Source organism: Balaenoptera physalus (genome assembly GCF_965194825.1).
Source record: "Balaenoptera physalus genome assembly, chromosome: 2".
Lineage (NCBI taxonomy): Eukaryota > Metazoa > Chordata > Mammalia > Artiodactyla > Balaenopteridae > Balaenoptera > Balaenoptera physalus.
The window spans coordinates 162,859,218-162,871,783 of NC_138883.1; positions in this window are offsets into that span (position 1 = coordinate 162,859,218).

Consider the following 12,566-nt stretch of genomic DNA (forward strand, 5'->3'; position numbering starts at 1 on the left):
TAATCATTCATCCATCAGCCATTAACTGAGACCAATGGTGTGCCAGGATGTATTAAAGTCTGATTATACAAGCAGAAAACCAAACAAAGTCCTTCATCATGCTCTGGCTGAGGATATAGACACAGAAAGGGAGAATTATTCATTTGAGCCATATGAAATTGGTTCAAAGCCAATTTTTATGTGCAAAAAGATCGCTATTGACCATTTCATATGGTGTAAACTTTCAGATACCATTTGTTACACTCAGTGACAGAAATATGCATGGTTTTTGCTGTTGTTATTTGCTTGCCTTTAGCATAAGAAAGGGCACTTCGGCTGGGGAGTGTGGATCGGAGATGGGGCAGAAGTGGCTGGGTAGGCTTGCTGGGGGAGCCCTGGTCACAAAAGATGAACGTGTGGACTATGCAAGCAAGGAGAACCATCTGGAACAGATCGCCTTTAAAACATTATCCTGAAGAGGCCCTTAGTTGTTTAAATCAGGGAAGTTGCTCCAAATGAGAAGAATGTTAAAACTGAAGGGCTATGACCTAGGGAGCCGACACAGAAGCCAGCAAGTGTCTGAATAACCCCAATTTCTTTACAGTTACTGGCCTGGAGCATCCCAGAACCTCTATCTGCCTGCCTCTTACCTCAGTCCCTGGGGCAGTGTCCCTGACCAGCAATCCCTCTAATACGTGGTACCCTGATATTAGACCTTGAGCATCTTATTGATTCACGGTCATCTCATCTGTCGAGCCCTCCTGCTTCCCAAGGGTGATGTCATCCAGCCATGGATTTTGACTCTTGCTTTGGAAAATGGTTCTTAAGCTCAGTGTCTGGATTCTAAGCCCCGCTCTGCTGGTTTAAAGTTAGTGACTCCAGGCCCATAAGCACTGACCTTGGCTGGGTTTATGATTGGTCTCACCCTTGGAAAATCTTTTGGTTTTCGTTTCCTGACTTTCCAAATGTCTACTCCTCATCCAGCTGGCTCCTGCCACATATGATGGGGCCATATTCTCTGCTTCTGCTTTTTATTCTGAGTGAGCAGTCTCAAGTCTTGGAAAAAAGGTGTTTTGAAGTTCTAAAACAAGAGCACAGGGGACTGAAGCGTACTGAGCATATTGAGTTAGACTCCAATAAACCTTTGCAGCAACTCACGGTTCTCCGAAAGTTCATTGAAAGTGTGTTACCACTTCCCCGTCCGGGAAGATATGAATGGTACGGGCTGCCAATGGTTTCACTTTACGCTCTGTGGCTTACCACACAGACAGTGTTATGGGGAGGAGAACGAGCTTGCAGCCTAATAATTCATTAGAACTGGAAAGCGTGTGCCTCATGAAGATAAAACGTTGTATACAGACGCATGCTTCTGGACCTGCATTGCTGCTGAATGATGAGACCAGAATTATGACAGTTCAGAGGAACTGCATCCCTCAGGGATAACTACGGCAACTCCCCGTGTTCCAGAAGGTCAGACCTATTGAGCTTAAAGCCTCTTACTGCTACATCTAATTCTATGATCCTGTGACTTGCAAAAGTTTTTTTTTTTTTCCAAAACATCAAATAGGACCTTTCTTTACCTAACAGCGCTAAGGTCATAAGACAAATGGGTGCTATTACTATATGTTCTCTGAAGCGTGGGCAGCATTTCTGGGGACATTTTTAACTCATGTACGCCCCCAAGCTTTTCATCATTTCAGGAAAGTCCTGTGACCCATCGACAAGAGCAGCAGAGTATGTGTGCAGAAGGTGAGCCCTGGATGTTGACACACTTTGGGACACGGTTGGCGACGTCATTTGAGGCCACTCTACTTGTGTTTTTTCCTGCTATCAAGGCCTCATCCGTTTCTGGATGGGCAAACACATTCTGATGCCTCATTCGTACCTTTTTAGTAAAGTCTACCAGGAACTTGTTTTCTGTGACGACAAGATGCATCCCAAATTACTCTAAAGATGATATTGATTTTCCTGCAAATAATAAGTCCAGCCGCAGGAGAACCATAAAACTTCAAGTTGTTGCTTCAGTGAGTGTTACCGTGTAATGTCAGTAGCTTTGGTTTTTATTTAATTTTGTGATTAAAGTTTTTATTGATTTCCCTGCAGGGTAGAATATATCAATACCTTTGGTGTCAAAGGAGCATTCAGGAACAAGAAAACATAAAAGGACTCAACTACAGAAAACTGGGGCTTTATTTTAAAATTTAAGAAACTGACACTAGGAATCCCCAAGGTATGTCTTTGGAACTAATTTTGGATGAGGCCACTCAGCCTGGTGCAGGGAGCTAATCCCTTGGGTTCACAGGCCCGTGAAGTTTAGTTGAGAAATGCTTAGCTGGTGGTTATTACAGCTAATACTCTTTTGCCAGAAGCTGAGGCACCAGCAAATACATCACAGCCCATGTTACCATAAATCATGCGGCTCCTTCCTCTTCACCAGAAAAGGAATGGCCTGATGGGGCCCCATGTATGGAGGCCCTGCACGCAGCTCTGTACGTGTAAGAAAGATGGTCCTTCGCAGAGGTGTTGCATCCTTGAGAAGCACAGACTGCATCTCTGACTCAGGATGGACCCCACAGTGATTCTACAGCATCTACAAAACTATACAGGAAACGTGTGGTTTCCTTTAGAGTTAGAAAGGGCCACACAACTCTCCAAGCCACCCAGTTTCCTGCACTATCTTCTCTTTCCCTTCAGGCTTGGGGGCCAGACAGGGTGCCTTCCCTTTTGTGGGACAGGCGTGGGGGACATTCTCTTAAGACCAAACTACTTCCTATTACACAGATCAACTGGTTATGTATCCGTAACACTCACAAGTAAGATTCGTGTTTCACCATTGACATTTTACCCCATCTTCCCGTCCCAGCGGCTCTGATGTCCCTAGCCTTATTCCACCAACTAGCAGACTAGGAGTTGGAGGGATGCTGAAGTTGTGTTTCATGACCTACAGTTTGCAAAGTGGAGAGCTAAAAACTACACCTAGTTCTCTTGGCTACTGACCCGTTCTACCACCCGGAGATTACATGAATCAACTCACCTTCTTAACTATTGGCACTGGCAGATTGGTTTGACAGTTTTTTCTGTCTGTGTTGACTGGTCATTCTGGTGTAGAAGAACCATGGGGGCCAGGTCTACCCTGCACACTGGTCCACACGCAGCTTCTGTCTTTCCAGTAACTGGGGGTGCAGTTCCTTGGAGCAGAGTCTTCTAGCAGAGACTCAGGGCATCCTTTGGAGCTGGAGAAATGAACACAGGGACAAAGAGAGCAGCCTGACAGATTTCGCAAGCTCACCAAATAGTCATTTGTCTGCAGCTAGAAAGACAGAGGAGTCTTCCCTCCTTTTCTTTCCTCCTTAAAAGCACACTCCCTTTTGTTTGAAATTCCAACCAGTTTCTAAAAGAATAAGGCAGAATGATCTCTGTAGCACACAATCCTGAGACTATAATTGAGTGCACTGCATCCGGGGAGAGAGCCAGGAAATAGAGTGAGATGACTATTCATCAATAAAAACAATATTAGAAAGAAGGCCCTGTCCTCTGGCCTCACGACAGTTCCTCGCCTATCCTGCTTCAACCTGCTTCAAGAAAACCTCAATGTAAGTCAAAGAATAAGGAGGAAATTCACGTTTGATTCTCGCTGCTAGAAATCCAGTCCATACTGAGGTTCTCATTGGATCTGTTGGTTTGAACATTCCTGTTCCCAGGGAAACGTCCATGGTGAGCAGAGCAGCCCTGAGTAGCTTCAGGGCTTTGCCTCCAAGATCAAGCCCTGCTCAGGTTCAAGGTCAGAGCCACCCTCACGGGGAGGCACTGCCTTGTGGTCTAAAGTCACAGGAAAGAGGCCCAAAACAAGCCAAATTGAGAAGTGGGGTGACTGAAAATATTTGCCCACTCTGTGGGGTTGAAGTTCCCATATGAAGGACTCCTTTGGATTAAGCTGTTGTTGATACTACAGTAAAGTGTTAAGTGCTAGGGATATTGCCTGAGGTTACTATTGCCCATCAACTCTGAATGCTTGTTTAATTAACGGATCACATTATTTATTTCCCCAGAAAGGCTCCAAGGAATTGACACTTAAGGCAGGTAAAGAAGAAATGGTCTGGAACCTCTGCTTATAGTCCGGGGTCCTCCGCTACTTAAGATCAGGGGATGGTGGGAGGGGAGGTGACAAAAGGATCAAGGAAAGGGGTCCAAGGTCCAAGGGAAACAGTCATAATTCGGCTCCAGCGAATCCTCCATTGGGTAAATGTGGATTTCCCTAACTGGGTCAAGCTGGCCCTGTTACTCGTAGCAGTTGTGAAAGTCAGCAGTGCAGGAACCCTTGGGCTTTTCTCAACATACCCTAAGAATAGGCCAAAGAAAAGGGCAGAGGGTGGTGTTTCTGGGACAACTGCCAAGACAAAGACACTTTCAGATTTCTGGGGACAAGAGGCCATGTGAAAGGAATTTTCCCTTTTACACACACACACATACACACTCACACTCACACACACAGTCACATACACTGAAATGCAGCGGAGGGTGGTGTGGCTGGCAGAAATTTGATTAATTAGCTAAGCAGCATCAGCTTTAAATTAAAACAATTTCAAATGTAGCAGGAGAAAACATGGATGGGACACAATCTTAAAATGAGCCCAGGAATTAGAGGCAGAGCCATTTGGAAAAGTGAATCCAGACCATCTGGAGATGAGGATGGGGCGTCAGTGGAGCTGCAAGGTCTGGGTTGCTGAGTCTCCTCCTGGGGAAGGGGGCACAAGGCTGGGGTGGAGTGAGGGCAGAAGGGGACACAGCCACGGGTCAGGGGGCAGCGCCAGTGGCCTCCTACCCAGGGCTCGGCTCTGGTGACAGCGCTGTGGGCTGGGAGAAGAGCAGAGCAGCCCGTGGGCTCCCCGAGGACAATGAGGAGAAACAGACCCCGGGGCTGCTGGCTGCTCCGCCTGCCTCTGGCCCGCAGATCGGATGCCAAGGCTCCCCGGACAGGAAATGAGCGAGACTCCACCGAGAATGGTTCAGGGATTCGAGAGGAAACCGTGGACCCTGGCAACAATAAGAAAAAGGGAGGGCGGGGGTAGAGGAAAGAGTTTGTTTGCTTAATGTTGATCTACTAAAGGTCAGGGAGAAATGTTTGCAGAGTCCTCAGGCTGTACACAACGAACTTCAGAGGACGCGGGATCCAGTTCCCTGTGCACGGCCCAGGGGAGCTGGGGGTGCTCAAAGCGCCACTGGGGTCCTGGTGGCTCCAGCGTGCCCCTGGCCCTCCTCTCTGCCCCGGGCAGCCTCTCCCAAGTATGACAGAATGCTCAGCATCGCTTTGTAATTCAGGCACACTTTATGACTTCTTAGCTCAGGCTGGCCAGCAAGAACTTGAGTCCCACATTTTCCCAAGGCCCGTGAATGATGCCCTGGGCCAGTTACCTCTGTGTCTTCACCTGCAAATTGGACACAACTCGTTTACAGAACATCTAAATCACTTAGCACCTTACCCGACACTTAATAACTGCTCTCAATCAGTGTAGCCATTCTATTTCATTACCAGTATTACTATTTCTTTTGTTGTTTTAATTTTTTTATTTCTTTTTATTGGGGTATAATTAATTGCTTTACAATGTGTTAGTTTCTGCTGTCCAATGAAGTGATTCTGCTATATGTATACATATATCACCTATTTCTTGGACCTCCTTCCCTATTTATTCCGGCCATTTCCATTTTTCATTGTTATAAATAACACTGCAATAAATGTCTTCATATGTAAACTCTTGTATGGCTCTCTGAGTATTTCTCTAGTGTAAATTTCTAAAAACGGTAAATGGAGTCAAAGGGTAGAAAATTTTTAGAGGTGTTTGATAACATTGGTCAGATTATTTCCCATCCTGATTGTACCCACATCTCTCCCCACTGTCCTGGAATGGGAACACAGGTAGAACAGCCTTGACGATTCCAGGCCGTGCCATTTAAATTCATTCCATCAGCACTTATTTACCGTGTGCTAGGTACGGTTCTGGGCCCTTGAGATAACAGCCACAAACAACAACAAACAGAATTTCCTGTCTTCAAGGCACTCAGATCCTGTAGGAAGATGGACAAAAATAAATAAATACAGTCACAGTATGTCGTTGTGTAGCCATAAGTCCTACAAAGAAAGTAAAGCAGGCTAGTGGGCTGATGCTATTTTGGACGGATCTGTCTACCTAGTTTAGACAGGAGATGACACCTGAGTCCAGAACAGAATGAAACGAAGCCTTGTGAAGATCCAAGGAAACAGCAATCCAGCAAGCAGAAGAGCAGGTACAAGGGCCCTGAGGTTGGCACTGCCCCACCATTTTGAGAGCTGGCAAGGAGGCTGGTGTGAGCAGGGCAGTGAGAGGGGGAGGGGTGAGCGCATGCTTGGAGCCACAGCCGGTGGGCAGCAGGTGATGGAAGATTGTTCCTAGTGGGAGGGAGCCCAGAAGGTTCTGAACAGGGGAGAGACTCCACTTGCCTCAGGCTTGGCACTCAGGCTGCATCTCAGATGAGACTACAGGGGCCCCAGTTAAGGGACCACCTACTCGTTGCTAATTTGATAGATTAGAAAAATATTTCTCCTTTTAATTTGCATTACTTGTGAGGCTGCCTTCTCCGTGTTCTTTTTGGGCATCTACATTTAGTTTTCTTCAATTTCACACTCTTGTAGGACCACCCCTGCTGGGCCATCCAGGACCTTTCAGCTCCCCGCTTTGAGAGGAACTTAAAAGGCAGCACCTAGAAATCTCCATCCAGTTTCGAGTCTGTGTACGTCTCCATCTTGGAGGCATTTGGGAGAGTTTTGTGGTTCTGTTTCTGGCTTCTCTCACTGTTCTAACAGCCTACATTTTAAAATATGTCCTTTATTAAGCTGTGATTGTGCAAATTGGGGGATGGTATGGGTTTGGATGTATTAAGCCGAAAAATCACTCTGGATAAATATTACATCGGGATTTACTCTTTTATTATGCTTTTAATCATTCTGTGAATCCTTTTCCAAGAACTGCTGGCATCTCAGGAATGGAGAATCATTCAGCATCATGCTCTTTAAATGCAAAAAACTACTAGGTAAACAGAATCTTTAAAATAACTAAACCTAGGTGTGCATTTGTTATGCGACATCACACAATCAATCGTTCCATTGGCACACCTTACTAATGGCCTCTTTACGCAAACGTTATCGTCTTTGTGCTATTTTCTACTTCTGCTGTTTCCAGTACATTTATTTCAGTGAGGATAGCTGAAAACCTCTAAAGGAATTGGAGAGGCTGGCCCTTTTCCTCATGCTTCAGGATATGCATTTACTTGAAGAACTTGCTTAAATGACCAGCTGAAACCAGGAAGGGGCACCTCCAAGCTTAAAGTGTGCATTTCATACGTTGACAAAAATGCCAAGCATGTGCAATCCATTTCAGAACTTCAAATTCTTACAGAGATAGTTAATGAAAGGCACCGAACTGGGGCTTAAATTGAATGTGGTCTTGGGAAGAGCTTACCTTCAGGTCCACGTATAGATTTAGTCAGGTTGTCAGGGGTCAGGATGCTCTATCGGCCCATCCCCAGTGTGAGGGCTGAAGAACTTTCGTTTGTCTTCTGTTTCCTCTGTGAGGATGAGCTTAAGGAAGACTGAGTAGAGACGTCCCTCTGGGATTCCTCACCTTCGGCCCCTTTTCATCCTGTTTGGAGTTCACTGGATGCGGCCTCATAAAATCTTGTATATTACGGACCTTCTGCCTTGGTGCATCTTGCTTCAATATCTTTACTAAAGTCCGACACAGAAAAGGGCATTGAGCACGGTGCTTGTGCAGCTATAATGTGTTCTTTCTGCACAATGTACTTGAAGACATGGCTACTAGGACCGTGTGGTGTGACAAGAGAGCCACTGGACCTGATAGCGCTGAGGCTGAGCCTCCAGAAGAAATCCAAGCCCCTAGAAAGTCAACCCATTATCATGACACACAGGAGCTGATTGCTTGAGTGTAGAGGTTCTAACGGTTTTTTCTTTCTTTTTTTTTTCCATGCCTAACACCATTTACCTGAGCAGCAAATTCCCATTAATAACATCTCTCACTTCTGAAAGGTGGGATGACGAAGAAGTTAAGATCCAGGGTCCTGCCAGCCAGGAGACAAAGATGCAGAGGACTGTTCAGACCCTCACACCCTAATCGACCGAGTATTGTCCTATAAGCAGCATTTCCACAAAGGGCTAAAGAGATTAGATAGATAGATAGACAGATAGATGATAGATGATAGGTAGATAGGATGTCCTCATATATTTATATACAGTTACACATATTCTATAATAATGTAAAGCACATATACTTTTAGTTAATTTTATAAATACTAGCTGCAATTCCTTCTATATCATAAATATGCTAAATCATAAAATGTGAATAAATCTGAATGTTGATAATACAGAATTATTCATATTTCATTTATGATTTAACATATTTATAGTATAGAAGGAATTATAGCTAACAGTTTTATTTGGAAAAATTAATTAAAATGTATTGATTGCACCTGTTTCTTTGTCATAGTTGTCTTTACTTATCGGGTTGTTTAGATAAAGCATCTACCTTTGTCAGAGAATGAAAACCATCTAATTTTTCCAATAAAAGGTGAAGCTTCTCACGTTCCAAAATTCTTGTATCATGCCAATGGTCTCCATTAATCAAATCTTTAATAGAGGTACAATCTCTTATTCAAGCATTAAGTTGATTTTGGACGTGGAGTAGTAAACAGAGATTTTATTCCTGAATTCAGTAAGAAGGTTTTCTTACTGAGCCTTGGTGGACTTTCATTTCTAGTGAGACACTTATGCTTGGAATAATGGTTTTGAGTAAGCATGGAAGGAGTTTATGGGGATGCCCCCTGCTGATAATGAATGCTGTAACTTTTTTTAGTTTCAGAAATGCACAGACAACATCAATCTAAACCAGGACTTGGCACTCCATGTCCCCAGGCCAAATTTGGCCCACCGCTTGTTTTTGTAAATAAAGTTTTATCGGAACACAGCCTCACCCTTCAGTTACATAAATAGGGCCCTCAAAGGCTAAAAATATTTACTAGCAGGTCCTTTAGGAAAAACATTTGCTGACACCTGGTCTAAACTACACTGGGTAAAATAAGACCAAGGTTAACCAAGGAAAAAAAAAGGTAAATAAATCACATTTATTTTGGGACTTGGAATGGAAATGGAGTTAAAAAACTTGTAGTCTCCACCACATTCAGACCTCTGCCCATCAATTGTGGGACAGCTGCTCCCCTTTTAAAAATCACACTCAGCGCACCTGCCTGGCCTAGCCTCACATGCACTGCTTCACCTCCCTTAGGACACCTTGAAGCCATCTGTGCAGCCCGGCAAGTGTGCAGGGCCCGCTGCACCCCAGAGTAGGTAGGATGTGTCACCAGGAACCAAGAACAAGGAGCCCTGTGGGTTCTCTGCTGGAGGTGGAACCACAGGGTCTCCTTATCTCTAGGTCCCAAATCTAAATTGCCTCTAGCAGGGCATCTCCCGTGTTTCCTGAAAACTGCAGCCTAAAGTACTGTTCCATTTGCAAAATTGGAAGAATGGAAGTTTAGCCGGTGGAACATGGAGTTCAGTGTGCCATGCTCTCCTGTGGGAACCATTTCTAGATTAAAATTGACCTTGATGGGCAAGGAGGGAAGCCTGGCATTGTGACAAGGAGGGGAGTTGAGATATTGGGACAAGAGCTCCATCACGAGTTGGCTGTGTGGTTCTGAGTAGGACACGTTGAACTTCCGTTTGCTCACCTATCACTATTTCTCACCTGGAATAGTAATGCCAAACTTATCCACCTCACTCAAATCGTTGCCAGGATAAAATGAGATGGTAAGTACAAATTTTTGTGTAATGACTGGTATTTAGTCCCTGGATCAACCATATTTGATTTGAGGAACCATACTGAAAAGACTTATTTGATATTAGTTTGGGATAATTCAAGATACTGGATATGCTGAGACCTCCAGGGACCACCTACATGGGACAGGAATAAATGGGGATAGACAGTGCCAGGGGCTGGGAAGTTAGCCCGGATACGGTCTGGAGCCCCTAGGGAAGCTAGACAGTCTCACGCTCAGTGAACACAGGCCCTTCCCAGTGGGTCAGGGTCATGGAGGGAGCAGAACCAGTCCCCTCCTAGGCGACCCCAGTCGGCAGTGGGCGTTATGGAGCTGAGAACTCCACCTTCAGAGACAGGGTGAGGCTCAGTATCAGACCAAAGTGAAGCAAAGAATTCTAACTGAGGCTTCGAACTCCAGGCAATGGAAGAGGATGGATCCACATGGCGGAAAGCAGCGGAAAGAGGGAAAGTGTAGTTAATGAGTCACGTGGTGCCTGGGACTGTAGGGCAGCAAAACCACTTCCAGAGCCCATCCCCTGGCGAGCGGAGATGGCTGACGTGTTCCTGCTTTGACTAGAGGGCCCACAGCTGTCTTGCTTGAGAGGCCCAAGCTGAAATCTCCTCACCCAAGTACGGTTCCCTCTCTGGCTAACCTTCGTATGGAATACTTCAACATTTTCAGTCTTTTTTGAGTAAAGGTAACTCTTCTGGGAGAGAGCGCAGTAAACTATTAACAGCCATTCTTGCTTTAATGTGAATTTTCTTCACTGGGTTCATTCCTACCATGGCTATAGCCGTAAGGTTATGAAATAAAGAATAGGGAGCTTATAAAACGCACATGGCAAACCACCTATTTGCATCTTGTGACTTGTCCTCGTGGGAAAGGCTGCCAGGAACCAGTGTGTGGGTTTTGTCCCACACAAGTAGACAGGTAACGGCTACCTACCGGTGGCCGTAATACACAAAAGGGGGTGATTCCCAGAGGGGCAGCTAATTGCAATTGCTCTGCCTGGAAGTGACATCTTTTTCTAAGCCTCCCAACAAGATTGATAATATCAGGGAAGCAAAAGGGCCACAGCCCCTATTGAATGGCTCAGGCCAGCTGCTTTCCAGACTGCAAGGTCAGAAAACGCAGAGGAATTTCGGTTCCTACAGGGTTCCTCTGCAGACAGCCAGGAGGGGAGAGGAGATACTTTCTCTTTTGCTGCCTGGGTTTCGTGAGGAAAGGACACTAAGGCTATTAGAGGTGAGATCAGTCAGAAGCGGCCAGCCACTTTCAAAGATAGTCTTGTTTTTCCTGAAAGTTCCCAAGTGATAATAACGTCTCTCAGGATTGAGACCTTGAGAATGAATTTGCAGCTCCCCAGTGATGGATAAAACACCATCAGAAAGTGTGACAGTGCCCTGCACGTCCAGCTCCATCAGAGGGAAATGGATCACACTCACACAGAGGAAAAATCACAAAGCAGGCATCCCAGCACGTACTGCAGTCATAACCCAGGAACACCATCCAGCCACCGAATTTCTGTGATCTACAAACAGTACACCGCGCTAATTTTCTGCTGAAGACAGCGTGCCTGTACTAGACTGGCTTTATTAACTTAATTGGAAAAAATGATTTTGCAATTTGCATGGAGCTTAAGAGTGTAATTAATACAATTCATAAAAGGCCAATAGACATTAACCCCACAGGGGACTGGGAAGTAGTTTGCTTTGGAGAGAGTTCTTAGGTCTGCAATTCCAAGGACCAACATTGCCCTGCCTTCTTGGTGGGCCACTCTGATCTTTCTCATCTGTTAAACTACATTTGCCTCTCCCAGCCATCCTGCTGTCCAGGGGTAGATGCTTTTGTTTGGATGAAAATAAAAGAATGATATAAGATTAGTGTTCAGGGGTGGAGTCAGGAAGAAGTGATGTCTCTGTGTATGCACTTATCATCCAGTTTTCTTGTTGTGTGTCCATGTCTTAAGAGATTAGTTGAGTGCTAAAGGCCTAGGTTTTCCTTGCCCACAGAGAACCTGGCCTTTAAACAGTGTAGGTCCAACCAGGGACTACCTGGAATTTGGGGAGGGGGAAGGAGCAGTTAGATGGAGACTTTGGGCTTTGAGAATGAAAAGAGAGAGATGTGATGGTTGTCTGTAGATGAGAAGAGGGGAGGTTTGTGGGGGGACCTTTTTGTTGAGAAGTCTCACCTTGGTGACAGGCAAACATGAATCTGTCTCTCTCTCTCTTTATTTTAATATATTGACTTTAACCATGTTCTGTCAAAAATCTCTTTCTTGTCCCTTAAATTTGGGGCACATACCATATTTTCCAAATACTTTCAGATATCAAAAGCCCATTCAGTTGCTCATCAGTAACCATTAGGGAAATGTGAATCAAAACTCCAATGTGATACCACTTCACACCTGTTGTTAAAGAAAAAAATTCTTCTGATACTTGTTAAAATGGTAAGGAAGACTTTATTCAGGTCTTTGGTGATAAGTGTCAAGACTACTGCAACAAGGGAGAGAGCTGGCTCGATTTTGAATACAAAAAAGACAGCTGGGGACTTGCAGCCATCAAGTAGAGTGAGGGGGTCAGTGGATGGAATGTTACTAAGAGGAGACATCAGGGGAGGGGATTCTTGCTAAACTGACTTAACAGAGTTCCTGCTGAAGGCAGGTCAAGGGCATAGACATCAAAGGTGAGGGATGAGGAACTTGATCAGGTATCAAGTGTGGGGGC